The 14,923-nt window shown below is 40.3% G+C and overlaps 1 protein-coding gene across 16 annotated transcripts in view; it reads right to left on the bottom strand.

Annotated features, from left to right (window-relative positions):
• MIPOL1 (mirror-image polydactyly 1) overlaps positions 1-14,923 on the bottom strand; it is a 182,372-nt gene that overhangs the window by 164,183 nt on the left and 3,266 nt on the right. For 13 of the 16 annotated variants that reach the window (XM_025150911.3, XM_046941957.1, XM_004941766.5 and 10 more), the window contains exon 1: positions 14,772-14,922. The exons of the other annotated variants lie outside the window; for them this stretch is intronic. The gene's annotated coding sequence lies outside the window, so the exon portion shown is untranslated. Of the gene's footprint in view, positions 1-14,771; position 14,923 lie in introns of those variants that run through there. 16 annotated transcript variants of the gene reach the window in all.

The raw sequence follows: 14,923 nt of genomic DNA, 5'->3' as shown, positions 1-14,923 counted from the left end.
AAAGTTATACCACTTTGTCACTATTTTCATATTACAGTTGAACATTCTCTTAATATCTTCAAGACTTCAAAGCTACAGCATCTAATCAGTTACTTCCCTCTGTGAAAATACAAAGATTTTACATGAGTCGGAATTAATTTCTATAGTAACTGGAACAAATTTTTGCTTTTTCTCACAATAAGAGATTCCTCATCTGTACACAGTGATACTTTCACACAGAATTGTACTATGCTGGATTACAGGTTTGGTTGTTTGTTTTTTTAATACACACACAAGCACACATATATACGCACCCATCACTGCGTTATTTATACTACACGTGGGATTTTTAAGAACTACAGATGTACAGTTAATTCTTAATTTCCCTTAACTTTCCCTTAATTTCTAACGGGCTGAATGACTGAATTACTGAAAAGGAAATGTAATATGAAATACTAAATGGGTTCTCTTCCTTAACTTATAAGATAAGTGTGTAGTACACTAAACAGGAAACAAGCTACTGGGCAGACAATAACTGGAGGGGAACCTGGGCATGATAGCAGCATATGCTATTTTTATAAGTTTTCTCTCCTATGTGCAAGACAGTGAATGTTTGCCAAAAGAATTTTACATCCAGGAGGGTTTTTGAAATATGAAAGATACTTTTAAACTATGAAGAGAATTATAATTTTTGCCTAATATTTAGTAACCTTCACACACTGTAATTCCACTTCAGATCCTGGAAAAACATTCTGGAGACAAATATTAGTCTACCACTGGATAGTGAAGAGGAAGAACAAAATTACATTTCAAGGGGAAACTGTTTTAATTAGAGTTACCTTGTACAGCCGCACAGCAGTCACCTTCAGTATAGTGTGGGAAAAAGTGTTACACCCCACAACTATGTTTACTTTTGCTACCATCAAATTCTGAGTTCTTAAAGTAAGAACATAAATATGGCTTGGAGAAAAATTTACGTCACCTTACTTTTACACTACTCTGGTGCAGAAAACTAACCTAAGCATCCAATGACTGTACCTCCCAGGATAGAAGAGTCTCTTGACACATGACAACCTAATCGAAAACCTTTACGATAAAAGGAATTTTTCGTAGGCGTCCCATTTTTCTATACCTTCGTTGTACCACAAACCAGTGGACTGGGTCTCTAACGAGTAACTGATGTAAAAAAAGAGCGTTTCTATACAGCAAGATCAATACATGCCTTGGAAGTCAAAACATCCAGCCTGACAGAATAACCTGGCAGGTCTATTAACAGTTTTTGCGAAGCAGACAATATCTTGAGACTATTTTCTTATTACTCCAGGATTCAGCAGCTTCAATTCATTACATATGAAATCATGTTGTCAGCCAGTGTTTCAGGTTAGCTATTCAACCTATTTAGTAATATGAGAGGTAAGTCATTTCAGTTAGCCATTCACATTTCCAAGTACTGACTGCAGTGTGGTTACTTGGGGTGCCTCCTCCTTTAGGTCAGTCTGACATAGACAGCTGAGGTACGTAAGACAGAGTCACCTTACAGGATAAAAGCATCAACAGAGCACAGTCTTCTCCGTGGGGATTGAGAATTCATTTTACTATCCTGCCAAATCTGAAAAATAGTCAAATTTGTTTCTCTTTGGGACATAGTGAAGATCAGATTCTGAATAAAATAATCTGTACTGATGGGAAGCAATTTACTACAGAAATAAATAGTTCAGTCATGGGCTCTGTCACCGACACAGCATTTGGATCCCATCAGCTATATCTCCAGCACACACAAGGCTGCTTGAACTGGGCTAGTCTAATTTCTCAGTGTTATTGCGACAAGTTTCATTCTCAGCCATAGAACTCAAATAAAATTTACACTTACAATGATGTTAATTTTGATCCAGTTAACATAAGGGAGGATACTGAGAGAGTTAATATATATTCACTGATTTGAAAACCAGAACAAAAAAACCAAATTGCTAACATTATAAAGCAAGCGAAGAAAATGTACTAGGAAAGACAGTGCTTATTGGTTTTATTTTATTCAGTTGGAATTCCAACTTATAAATCTTATAAATAAATGTAAAATACATAAACCAATTATCCTAGTTAAAATTGAATTTTATCTGTCTGGAATCAGTTTTTGTCTATACTACAGATTTCTATGTTTGAATGCAAGTAAAAATTAATAATAGGTATAATTTGTTTTCCAACTGTCCACTATCGGGATATATTAATGATTTTTTTTAAATACATTCAGGCTTTAAATTTTTCTGGGGTTTCAACTGCACAGTTGATTTTAGACACATACAGTCTGTCTTTTGGAGTACCTGTTAAAGGAATAAGCCTCCTAAAAGAGCATATTTGCTATTTAACAGATCAAAATAGCATATAAAAACTCCAGTAATTTACAGCAAAGAAAACCATCAGATTAGGAGAGAAAATGTAGCACTCTCTGCAAATGACAGAAAAAAATAATCACATATTAGAATAAATCACAAGTTTCAGTGAAGAAGTAGAAAGTGGAGTTAAATTCTCAAATTGGTAGCTTTGGACAATTAACACAGAGATTAATTTTTTCTTATTGCTGAGAAAGGTAACCAAAGCAGTTTCCTGCTCTGTGAAATGGCAGTCACGACTTTATAACAAATGCCATATCATTAGCAGTTTGATATAGAGATCAATCTCACCTGGACACATGCCTTTCATGAAAACTACTTCACTGAACAATTTTTGGAGCTCGTATGAATCATACAAATACTGTAACCTAGTAGTTTGTGGGGGGTTTTTTAGTGCATGTTAATTAGCATTGCTTCAGCTAAGCATTCCTAGCACTTTACTACCCTAGATTTGTGCATTTCGATTTTGAAGAAAGCTGTGTCTCAAGACAAATTCTCACTACTGTGCAGGCTCAACTACTCTGTATGCAAATGATACAAATTTACGTAGAAGCTTTCTTTTAAGCAAAGTAGAAGACTCACAAGAAGGAGTGAAGAAAAAAAAAAAGACAAGAAAAATGTCCTCCCTCAAAGGCAGCAGATCTGAAACAGAAGCAAGGAGCCCAACTCAACCACACCATGTGTCTGCAAACGTGCCCAGTAAAGCATAAAGAAAAATTCCAAAGAGATGCTGATGAATAAACAGGGAGAATGCCATAACCATTTGGTCTGATAACAAAATCGTGACTTCTCATGTGGTCAGAACTGCACCACCACAAAGCGCCACAAAGCAAGACCAACTACACCAGGACCTCATGCACACCAGCAGTAGCATTTCTTCGCATACGCAGGAAATAAAGCTGCTCACTGGGCCTTTGTGATTGCAAGAGGAATGTCATAGGCACGGTGGTCTTGACTGCTATGAGTAAAAACAACACATCCACAAACAATGGCCCTTGGCCTGAAGTGGGTATGGTCAGGATGAGGCACGTTTAGAAAGTAGCTCCTTGAATGCCTTCTGATAAACAGATGAAGAGAAAATAACATGAGAGGACAGTTTAGATATCTGAATAAAATGTTAAAGAAAATAAACAACATTTTTGTAGCTTAGCATTTATTTGTGAACTGCTGGTGCAACTATATGCTTGACAGAAATGCTATGAAGCTTTTGGTAGCTTGACAAGACAATCTACAAGCTTGAATGAAATGTTCAGCTTAAGGAATTAGAATAAATCTGATGACTGATATGCTACTGAACGTGACAGGCTGTCATCCGTTTTAAACAGGATCTCTGCTAGGATGTACTGAAAGCAATTTTTTTTTTTTCCATTACCTTAAACATACTAAGACTTTTTTGAACGAATTCTGGCTAATCTATTAAGACAAAAGATCTTCTCAAGCTATAGCCATTTAAATAAAATAATGAAATAGCCATTGGGCTTACTTGCATAATTAATTCATGCTGACACTGTACTTCTGTGATTAATTTACATCCAGCTCACAAAAGCATACAACAAAAATGATTACTCTTACTTCCCAAGATAACTATAAAATCACAGGATATGAGCAAATAAGTGATTAAAGCGTTTTATCAAGGCCCTATTTGATTAGGCAATTTCATGTACATAAATATCAAGTTGTTCATCTGGTATTAAAGCAGTTAAATACATTCTTAATTGAATTGGGCAGCATCTTTTTCGTATTGTCATCAGATTTTATACATAAATAGGTGCAGGGGTTCCCCAATAGCTTTTTCAAACTAAGAAAAACTCATCAGCAAAGTCCTTCAGTAAAACTGCACAGCAACAGATTGCTAGAGAGAAATTGTAAAAAGACTGTAGTTTTAACGTGGCCAGATTCTAGAAAAATAAACAGTTGCAATTTACACTATTTAAGAAAAGACATGAGCACCAAAAACTTTTGATCCATGCTCAAATTGGAATATTCATCCCATATCAGACTGCGAACAGTTCCTGCAGGAATGACTGGGATGCATCACCATCTCCTTCTGGAAATTCAGATCTATTCTACAAACAAGAAAATGAGGAAGAAGGGGTTTTATGACATTCATCTGCAATCTGTGCCTTAGTAGAAAGAATAGGGAGAGCTGCTCATTGCTGGATAAGAAGCGGTAACGGCAATTTGAATCACAATGACTTTAAAAAGCTAAGCAAGGAAGCAAGCACAATTTCCAACCTTGTATGATCCTCTTCCAAAGGGAAATAAGAACAAAATCACCCTCAAAGTCATTCAGCGTTCAGAAAAGGCTGTGACAGATGCATGCAATTTAAAATATTTTAGCTATTGGCTGATTTTCCCTCTTAGCTGTCTGATGCACTTTTCAGCTAAAATTTGGGACATCTCCATGAACAGTATAGTCTGTATTGTTTACCTTATAAACGTCAGTATTGGGCCAGTTTATCCCGCTAGTTTCCTTTATTGTTAAACAGAAGTACCACAAATAGGGATAAGTAGCCCACATGGCATGGGCCAGATTGTTGGTAGATACCACATATATTTTACTGACAGAACAGAAAAATGAGTATTTCGTAAGATGCTTTGCATTACATCCAGCAAGCTTATTTGTTTGAATGAACATTAAACTCCAAATATTAAAACTCTGCTCTGCCCTACTGCTGAGATGCAAACTTAAGCCACAAAAAGTTCAAGGATCTCATACAAAGTATATTTTTGCATAAGACTGCAGTAGTTTAAGTGTTCTGTGTCCACTCATTTGTATTCAGAAACCGCTCAGAAGACCTTTTATCTATCAGTTGCTGTATCACATCTGGTCAGTGCAGAGGCTCAGAGGTCTCTGCACAACATTATACTTTGTTCTGCCTCGTATGAGTTCACCCAGGGTCTCTCAGTTACCATAAACTCATTCCCCACTTCAGTGTAACCTGTTAAATGAAGCAAAATCGCATATTACTTTATGGGCAATCATTTACAGTTCTTTTGAGATACTCTTGACTGTCAGGAGAAAAATCTATTACTTCTGCCTATACCATAATTCAGAATTACCATGTTTCAGTTACCACCTGAGATCTTTTGGATTAAAAGAGATGGAACCAAACCCTAGAAGCCCTGGATCTTCCCAGAGCTTTCCACAACTGCCACAACATTTCCATCATCTTCCTTCAAGATCTGCCATTAAACATTTGTTGTATTTCTCTGCTAATGCTTCAGGCACTCTGTAAAATCTAAACGGCTCTCAAAAGGAGCAGGTGCTGATACATAAGGAATGCTGAACACACAGATTTAGTCTTTGCTTTCTTCAGGGCAACTGCCAAATTCTACTGATGCATGGAGCATAGAAAAACATTTGTTATCAGTCATCTCATCGTGATTTTCACTGTGCACTGGCAGGTGGGCTTGAGGTTTTTTGTTTTCTATCAAAAACATTTTAAGGCCAACAAGTTTAATGAAGGCTTGTCTTTCCCTCTCCCCCACATTTAACAACCAGCAAACTCATCTTGTTGATTCTGTCACTCATTTCACATTTCATACAATATTATGAAGAAGCTCTTCTGCTTCTAAGAGCAAACGCATGTTGGCATGTCATTTTCTGGACCATTTGTCTCCTCAGCTCTATCCTGTATCTCGCTGAAAATATTACTGACAAACTATTCCCTATGAAGTCCCCTCCATCCCCAAAAGAAAACACTCCTTTACCAAGAACACGAGCTAAAACTTAGTAAACCTTCCCTTAATAATTGTAAGATTACTACATAAACACTTAACCCGTATCTTTATATTCTTCTACAGCTTATATTTTGAGCTAACATCCCAGCCTCTGGCACCGCATTGGTTTTTACACTTGTGCTGTCCGAACGATATAACCTCTGTTTGGCCTCAGATCGATGCTTTCTGCCTCTACATCACACTATTCAGGGTTACATCCTCAGAACTGAAGGTACGTACCATCATCCTCATCATAATGTTTGGATATTTTGCTGATGTTTGAAAAGGGATAACAGATATTGCTGGACACTTGGACTTCTGATGTTTTACACTATAGACTATTTGCACAAGATTATTTCTGCTCTTCTCTCTAGAAGGAAGGGGACTGAGGGAGTTATCACTTTTCTGCCTGATCTCTAGTCCAATGGGATCTTCAGCTGCACTTTCCATCCCCACCAAAACTTAAAGCCGACAGTCCAAGATGATCTTTGTTGGTTGAATTCTAACTGCTTAGAAAATATTGGCAATGCAATTGACAAAGTGCAATCTGATCTCTTCAAAACTGCTCACTTGTAACTACTGCCATCCCAAATGCAAACTCCTCAGTGTCTCCACAGGTTTTATTTCCTTTTAAACTCCTCTTAAAAACACATCACTGACGTGTCTCAGGGACAGACTTCAGATCTCGCATATTATCACAGCGTTCTGAAAAGCCTAATGATACACAGTTGGCTGAAAATAAGTAATATCTTAAAAACTTCAGAAAACTTTTTTAGAAAGAGAAAGAATACTGTTTGAACAAGGCCATCTTCTAATTGCCTTTATTTGTTACTAGCATTTATCAGGGGCAGATACAAAGAGAAATGAGAAGTTATCTTTCTGTATATGTTTCAGACTCGCATTTTGTTGCATTTTGGAGAGCGTGCTCCAGACAGGACTGACACTTCAGTGCTGTATGACAGTTTGCTAATGTGCCATATTAAAAAAAAAACAAGCAAACGATACAATTTCCTTTTTTTCCAAACCATACACAAAAGCGACTATTAACCACCAAAGCAAATAAAGCTAACCAAATGACAGCATTTCAGTGCATTTCGAAATCCATCATTTCTCTGACAAACGTTTTCACAATCTCTTCTACCCTCATTCCCCAACAGCTGAATGCAGGTTTCACGTGCGTAATAACCAGCATGCAAAAACACATCCCCAAAGGTTATTTCAGCTTGCAGCTCAGCCTGCTGTTCCTGCAGCCACCACAGTCTGTGAGGATGGCTGTATTTCTGTCAGGCTATAAGGCACAGGGGTGCTACTGCACAGGCATACGTCAGAGCCAAAGCACAACGACACACACACACCCTACACATCGCTTTGAAATGTAAACATCAGTGCGCCAGTTTCAAATAAGGAGTGCAGGGTATGCGTTACGCAGAGCAGAGCAGGCACAACTCTAATCCAGCAGGTTTTGAAGTACACACTAATCCACAGCAAAAAAAGACCAAAATAAAACAGTCCAAAGAAGCAACAACAGCAAAACAACACTGAAAAAAAAACAAACGAGCGGACAAAAAACAAAACAAAAAACCCTAAAGCAAAACAACACCAAACAAACAAACAAAAATTACTACCTCTAACACATTATCATGTGCTGTCTCCTTAAGAGCTGTACCTCATCTCTTTAATTAAGTAACCGTCCCCACACTGGAGCAGTAATGAGTGTGCCTACAGGGCTGCATCTTGTAAACTTATTTCTAAAGAAATGTTTGCAATCCCGGTATTTCTTTAGTTTTACAAGCGACCCCACAGACGTCACCAAACGTCGTCCATAGCAGCAACGAGCTGAGCAGTGAACCACAGCGCCGGCACCGCGCCGCAGGTGGGACGTGCCCAAGAGCTACAGCCGCTCAGCGGGGGGGCGGCGAGTGCCCGTGGGGCCCTCAGAGCCGCCCGGGGCTCCGCCTGCCGGCCCCGCTCGGCCCCGGCAACGCAGCGCACAGCGCCACCTGCTGGCGAGAGCCGCGTGCTCAGCTTGGCTGCTGCAGCTGCATATGCGGTTTGAGATATCAGCTGCAGGTGGTCTTCATTTCTACGATTCTACTCCTTGCCTTGCTGACCCTACTCTGCTTTCCATTGCCGTTGGTCTCCCTGCCAGGAGAGTTGCTCACAGGCTGACAGGGAGCATCTCTCCCCTCCAGTGCTGCCTGGGAAGGCCAGCAGCTCACCTAGGACTTGATGCAAAAAAAGAGATGGCTCCACTGTGGGCTCCAAACCTTGTCCCTGCCTCCTCCTTTGCTTCTAAACAGGTGCAAGTCAGCCTAGAGGGGCCAACTGCTGCTGCAGGAGGACAGTGAGGTCAGGTAATAGAATCAGGGGAAGACCTGTATCCCCTCCACAACTCCCCAAACACCTCCCCAGAAAAAGAGGAGAAAAGGAGAGGAGACTACTTCAGCCAGGAATACTGGGAACAAACCAAGAGACACGGCAGCAAGAAGGCAGGGATGCAATGCGGAGTGACAAAACCCAAGCACCATGGGACATCCCACAGAGGCATTGAGCAGCACTGAAGGAGGACAGCAGCAAGCGCACAGCCCTGCCTAGGGTCCAGATCTCCCCATGTAGCTTCACCCCCTAAAGATATCTGAAGAGACTCCTGGACAAAATCTCCTACATTGAACTCAGCTGTAAGCACCACAGAATCAGACTAGAATGCTTCCTTGCTTTATTATTATTATTTTTTTTTAACTGGAAGGAAAAACATATTTTGAATCTGAAAGGTGGATTTTCATTTGCCAAATCCAAATTTTAATCCAAATGCATTTTAACGCATAACTGAGCACAGCTATGGGGTTGCTGAGGTCTCTTTAAGGAACGATGATGTCAGTTGAGAAGGATGTAGGTGTGGAACCACATCCTTCTCCATCATATGTAATCAGGTGCAAAGGGAAAAGTTTAACTTCAGGATTCCTGTGGTCTAATGAAAATAAATGCCATTACAAACAGATCCACACACACAGATCTATTAATAAGTGTTTATCTTCCTTTAGATGTAGATCATGTGAACTAAGTATTTAACTGCTTCAAGACTCATTTTTATTCTATCTTAAACTGTTTACACGGACTGCAAGCTCATGATATCCAGACAATTAGCAGCAAAATAATAATAATTAAAAAAAATTAGTAAGTGAAACAGAAGTCAGTTGACACATGTGAAAGCAGATGTTAATTGGTATCTGACTATTGATTCTACTTTGTTTACACTGAACGACAGGATGTCTTTGAAACCACCTCTATCAATCATGTAGTAATAAGCTGAATAAAGAAATTTATTATCAGGAAACATTTCTGTAGCTCCACCAAGGGAGGAGGTAGCACAGTTCAAAACAAAATAACTTTCCCATAACTTTGTATCAGCTGCCCAGTAGATATGAGCATGTATGTTCTGTTTTGATTTTGTTTAGTTTGTTACCAGATGACACACTGGAAGTGCTGAGCTTCAGACTGAAGTCAGTCTTTCCCATCTTTCACGTCTGTTTATTATTAAAAAGATGCACTCAATAGATCTTAAAGCTGTGGTAGATATTTCATAGTACTGTTTTCCTCTTTATAAGGAAGGTACAAAGGAGCAAACATATAGTGCTTGTGCCAACCTCTTCAGACAAATGAAGCCACAACCTTACAACGGCAAATGGAAGAAGTTCCTTCATCTGCACGCACACACACAAGTACACTACAACTAACAATGATGAAAATACTGCTTTGTTTCTCATGCCTGTATCTTAGAATTTACATAAACAAGTTGACACATTTTCACCTATCAAGAGCTTAATGCTGAAAAATCCTATAGAAGCAGAAATTCCTGCTTACTTGAATGCAAATCACAAGGAGGAACAGAACCACACTGAGAAACAGAATCCTAAAGCAAGTGCAACTGTAGATCATAAAAATCAGAAATTAAGAACTGTACTTGAGAAAATAAACACACCTTTCTAAAAGTAATACTAATAACTTTACCAGAGGATAAATATAATTTATGCAGTGACAGCAATAAAAAATGACAACGTTCAGACAGGATACTCCATTAGGATATGCATCCCCTCTGCATTTCACCATCCAATCTCTTTCACATAAGACAAGCTGTACATTTAAAAACACATATATAGCTTTTTATAAAATTTGTGTCTACAAATGCCATTGCTGAGAGAACTGAATGCTTAAAAAGAAAATGCTTAAATTTGCATAACTGCCTTCAATAGCATTTAAATCACCACTAGAAAGTCCTAGAATAATTTTCCAATTATGCCCAGTCAGCACTTTGAGGTCTCCAGGGACACTCAGCTTTCTAGCTGAGTTACCTTTTTCCTTTGGGAGGTATGCTTACCTTTCTGCCCATCAATTAAGCTTCTAAATCTAAAAACACGGGGGAACAAAAAAAGAAAAACATGACTGGTATTTACTACCAGATGTAATATGTAAGCAGCAAGAAGAGTTTCACTTTCTCACCTGTTGGTAGCTTAGAATTAACAAAGAGAGCGAAGGCAAATATACAATTTGGAAACAGTGTAAAAAAAAAGCAAGTTAAACCAGAGCTGATGACTCCCAGAGGAAATAAACCACAGGCATCTAAAAGAGCAGTCAATATTCATTATACAAATATTTATACACATTTAACTTGTGCAGTAGAAACTGAAACAAGGAGTAATAATGTTTTTCATCGTGCTTGACCAAAATAAGAAGTCAGTCATACTTTTCATTCACATACATATCAACTGCCCTATTCCCTTCCCCCAAGCCAATCCAAGCCCAGTACCATTTGTCAGACTCATGATCAACAACAGAAATTGTGGGTTTGGTCCCACGAAGTGAAATCCATACATATATCCAACCATGAAGCAGTTCTTCAGCACTTAACCCTCTCTTTACAAGTGGACATTATTATTTATAAACTAAAATACAAATCAACATACATCACTACATTTGTACATTTTAAAAAGACCATTAAAAATTCCATCTGTCGGCTTCGAGTGCAGCAAACCTTGATCCTTTATTAAGCCTCCTCATGGCAGAACATAACAGCACCTCCAGTTTACATTCCCACACAACCGTGCTCTCCTTCCATCAATTCTGACAAGAACTGCCACCCCCTTCCTCCACAGAACTAATCGATAACCAAACACTTTAATCTTTCTTTGTCCCAATATTACAGTACCGAGGCAGATTAGATTTTTCTAATTTATTTCACACTTAACATTTAAATTAGAGCATAGCTGGCTGAAATATTACTTCTTAAATGAATGTGTAACTTAAAGATCAAATTCTATCCTCAACAGATTTACATAAAAGGACAGAAAGGATAACATTTGTCTACCAGCATGTTACGTGGATCTCCTTAACTCAATTTACTATGGATTTCATGGTGCAAGAATTAATGCCCCTCCAGGAACTGAAGTCATTACCAATTACTTCTTCCACACCTACAACATAATCCTATTTCCCTGCAACCAGTGGAAGTTTTGCCACTCACCTGAAGGCAAGTTGTCTTTTTTCCTTGATTTGCTACTCTAGCAAGTGGTGCTCTAGCAAAATGATGTCATAGATGCAGGCTTCTTTCTAATAAAAAATTAAGGTTATGAACTGGTATTGTGTAATTTATTCCCTGCTAAAATTGAGATCCACATACATATTAATAATTGTAACTATACAAAAAGTTGCCAACAGAATTATGTTTGTCAATGTGAACTTCTAGTATAAATTTTTAGCAACAACAAACATTGATTCTTTTTGTGTTCTGCCTTTTTTTTCTTTAGACAATTCCCTAAAAACAAAAAAGAATGCCCTACAGGTATCAAAGCTCCCTCTTTAAATATCTTTGCAAGGCTCCTTTTTGTTACAGGACTGCCCAACAGGCTGATGCATACCAACAGTGTCAGCTGCGCTCTCACTCTAAATGGATTACCATATACACTGGAACACTTTCTTTTTAAGAATTGCCTAAACAAGAAAACGTGCACCTGCCTGCCTACAGGTTGACTTGTTTTTATTTTTTGACTTGTTAAAATTGCATTACTGCTGTGTTACACGGTAGACTCACTCACACAAAAGAGGAAGCCAGATGCTAGATCTTCTTATGATGTTAGGCCGTATGTCCACTTGGGGACTCCACCATTCATCCCCTTCCCTACTCTGTAATCCACAGAAACGCACATGCAAATGGTGTGCAACCTATGCCACCACCCTGCAGTAATTACTATTTTCCATTTTAACCTGTTTTTTTTAAATCTGTCTTTAACAAACACATAGAAGTCTACGTTAAGTGCCACCATGGCAAACAGAAGTCTGTTGCTATAGTTGCATACCATGGACAATGCAAGCAGGGAGCATGCAAACTTTCCTACCGCATAACAACTTGGCGGATCAAAGCAGCACAGACCCCTCTCAATAAATGAGTGTGCACACTCGTTCCTTCCACAGCTGTATCCCTTCCTTTGAAAGGAACGGGCCAGTGCCACAGATGATACTTTCAGGAATTAAAACATTACCACGTGCCAAAGTTTCTTAATACACTGGAGCCCAGGTTTTTTGTTTGTTTGTTTCTTTCTTTCTTTTAAACATTTATTGCCCTTTCCTCTCAGCTCATGTCTATCTTCCTTCTTTTGATTCTTGTGATCAATTAATGATTACTTCCACATACCAGCATCAAAACCACGTTTTCAACCCTCTAGCGCTTTCCATCAAGCTCTGAACATTTGTTTGTGTTTCCACCAACTTCATAACTCAAAAACACAACGTACTAAAGACCAGGGCTGGGTCAGAGGGTATTAACTCCACACTCCTGTAACTGCCAGAAATACAACTGCCTAGCTGCAAAGGAGAGCCCAACAAAATTGTTTTGTTTCTTCATGGTCAAGTAAATCAATTAACACCCGAATCAGGTGTTTCTAATTTAGCACAGAATGACTTCTAAAAATGGACAGAGAATAACAGAATGCAAAGAACAAGAGTAACATTTCTCCAAAAGGAGAGAAGTAATAATTTAAACAAACTAACCACATCAAGAAGTCAAGTTAGTTCTGAAAACTGGGGACAAATATTTTTTAAAGTTTCATTTTCTACCCACTACGATGGGGGAGAGAGTTGTTCTCATTGCAAACTGTGATGGGGAATCAGAAAGGGGCTATAAAAAGAAATGTGGTGTTGCTGCATGAAAAACTTTAACTATTACAAAAAGGGTATACAGAAATGCACACAATAAGGTGTTGTTCATTAACTATAAGAGACTATATCACCTTCTTGACCACGAGATCCGCTAGCTTGGTTTGAGGCTTACCAGTCTGGGCAATTAGAATAAACTAGACAAAACAAGTAAGAAACGGGCAGGAGTGCAGATGGGTGCTCTTCTCCCGTCTGTTCTTGCCACAGGCAAGCAAAGTTCTGGAAGTGCTGCAGTCTCTTCAGTAATGCTGTCGCTGTTCAGATGCAGCACAGCTTTACAGCTCCACCTCCTTCCCCCAAGCCTGCAGCAGAAGCTGTCCCTTCTGAAATACGGTACACGATTGTTACCGCTCAGCCCTTCCATTCACTTACTATACCGCACCTAGAGCTGCAGTCACTTATCCCCAGCTGGACAGGTAAGGCAAACGTATCGCTTTCAAGAGAATGAAATCGGTGATGGGCAGTAGAGCTGCTTCCCACCACGCTCACGGAGCTGCCCGTGTGCACGGGTCAGCTTCACACCTCTGCCTAACGGCTGAAGGGCCTCACCGTGCACGGCTACCTTTTGTTATGCAAACAAAACCAGAATAAAAACAGAACGGCCAGCCACTTCACACAGTATGTTTACCTTAACAATTCAGGCTTCGTTTTAACTTCTCCTAAAAGTTCACGAAATATTTAAGTCAGCGACACAACGTATTTAAATGAGCAAAGAAGATAAAAACGGTGGTTTCCAGTCGATGCAAGGGTGCGTGTTGCCATAGTAAAACCTGTCCTCGGGGACAGACAGAAGCAATCCTGCAAACTTCTCGAGCTCAAAAACTATCGTTCCTTGCTTCAAACGAAACACACCTTTACAACACCATCAAGGAAACATGCTCGTATGAAACTTACTTGAAGTACAAACCGGATGGGAACGTCTGAAAGATGTTTTTAAGTCACAGATTTTCAAAACAGAAGCACAGACTACAAACTTTACTTTGGTATTTGTTAGTGTGTGTGGGTTTTTTTGTTTGTTTGTTTGTTTTGTTTTCCCTCTCTATTTAACGCATTACAATTCTGAGTGCCTGTCCTTGCCTGACTACAACACCCAGCTCTGAGCTCCCCGGTTTGCTCGGGCGGATTACACCCCGAGCTCCCCCCGTGACTTCTTCCCCCCGGAGGAGCAGCTGCTCGCGGTGCCCTCTCCCACCGAGCTGACACCATTTCGCACTCCGAGCCGCGTACCCCTGCGCGGCCAACTCGCTTCCCACTTTCCCAGCCACGCGGGGAACAGACCAGCGCTCTCCAGCGCCGGGCGCCCTCAGCCCGCACAGCCGCTGCCCGCGGCGGAGCAGGCCCGGCGGGAGGCGGGGAGGGCCGAGGGGGCGGGGAAGAGCTGCGGGCAGAGCACGGGGCCCCGCCACGGGAGAGGGGCCAAGCTGGAACCCGAGCGCCGCGGAGCAGCCGAAGGAAGCGCCCCGCCAGCCCCGTTACCTGCGCGCTCCTCCCCCGCGGGCACGCTGCCGGCGTGCAACCTTCACAACAAAGCCCGAGAGCTGCGGCCACAGCAGGAGGAGGGTCGAACTCGCCACCCCCGCGAGCGCACAGCGTGCAAGGGCCGGCGGCGGGGCCGCGGTCTGAGGGCG

Source organism: Gallus gallus, chromosome 5 (genome assembly GCF_016699485.2).
Source record: "Gallus gallus isolate bGalGal1 chromosome 5, bGalGal1.mat.broiler.GRCg7b, whole genome shotgun sequence".
Classification (NCBI taxonomy): Eukaryota; Metazoa; Chordata; class Aves; order Galliformes; family Phasianidae; genus Gallus; species Gallus gallus.
The sequence above is the reverse complement of the archived record's forward strand: the minus strand, read 5'-3'. Positions and strand labels throughout refer to the sequence as shown.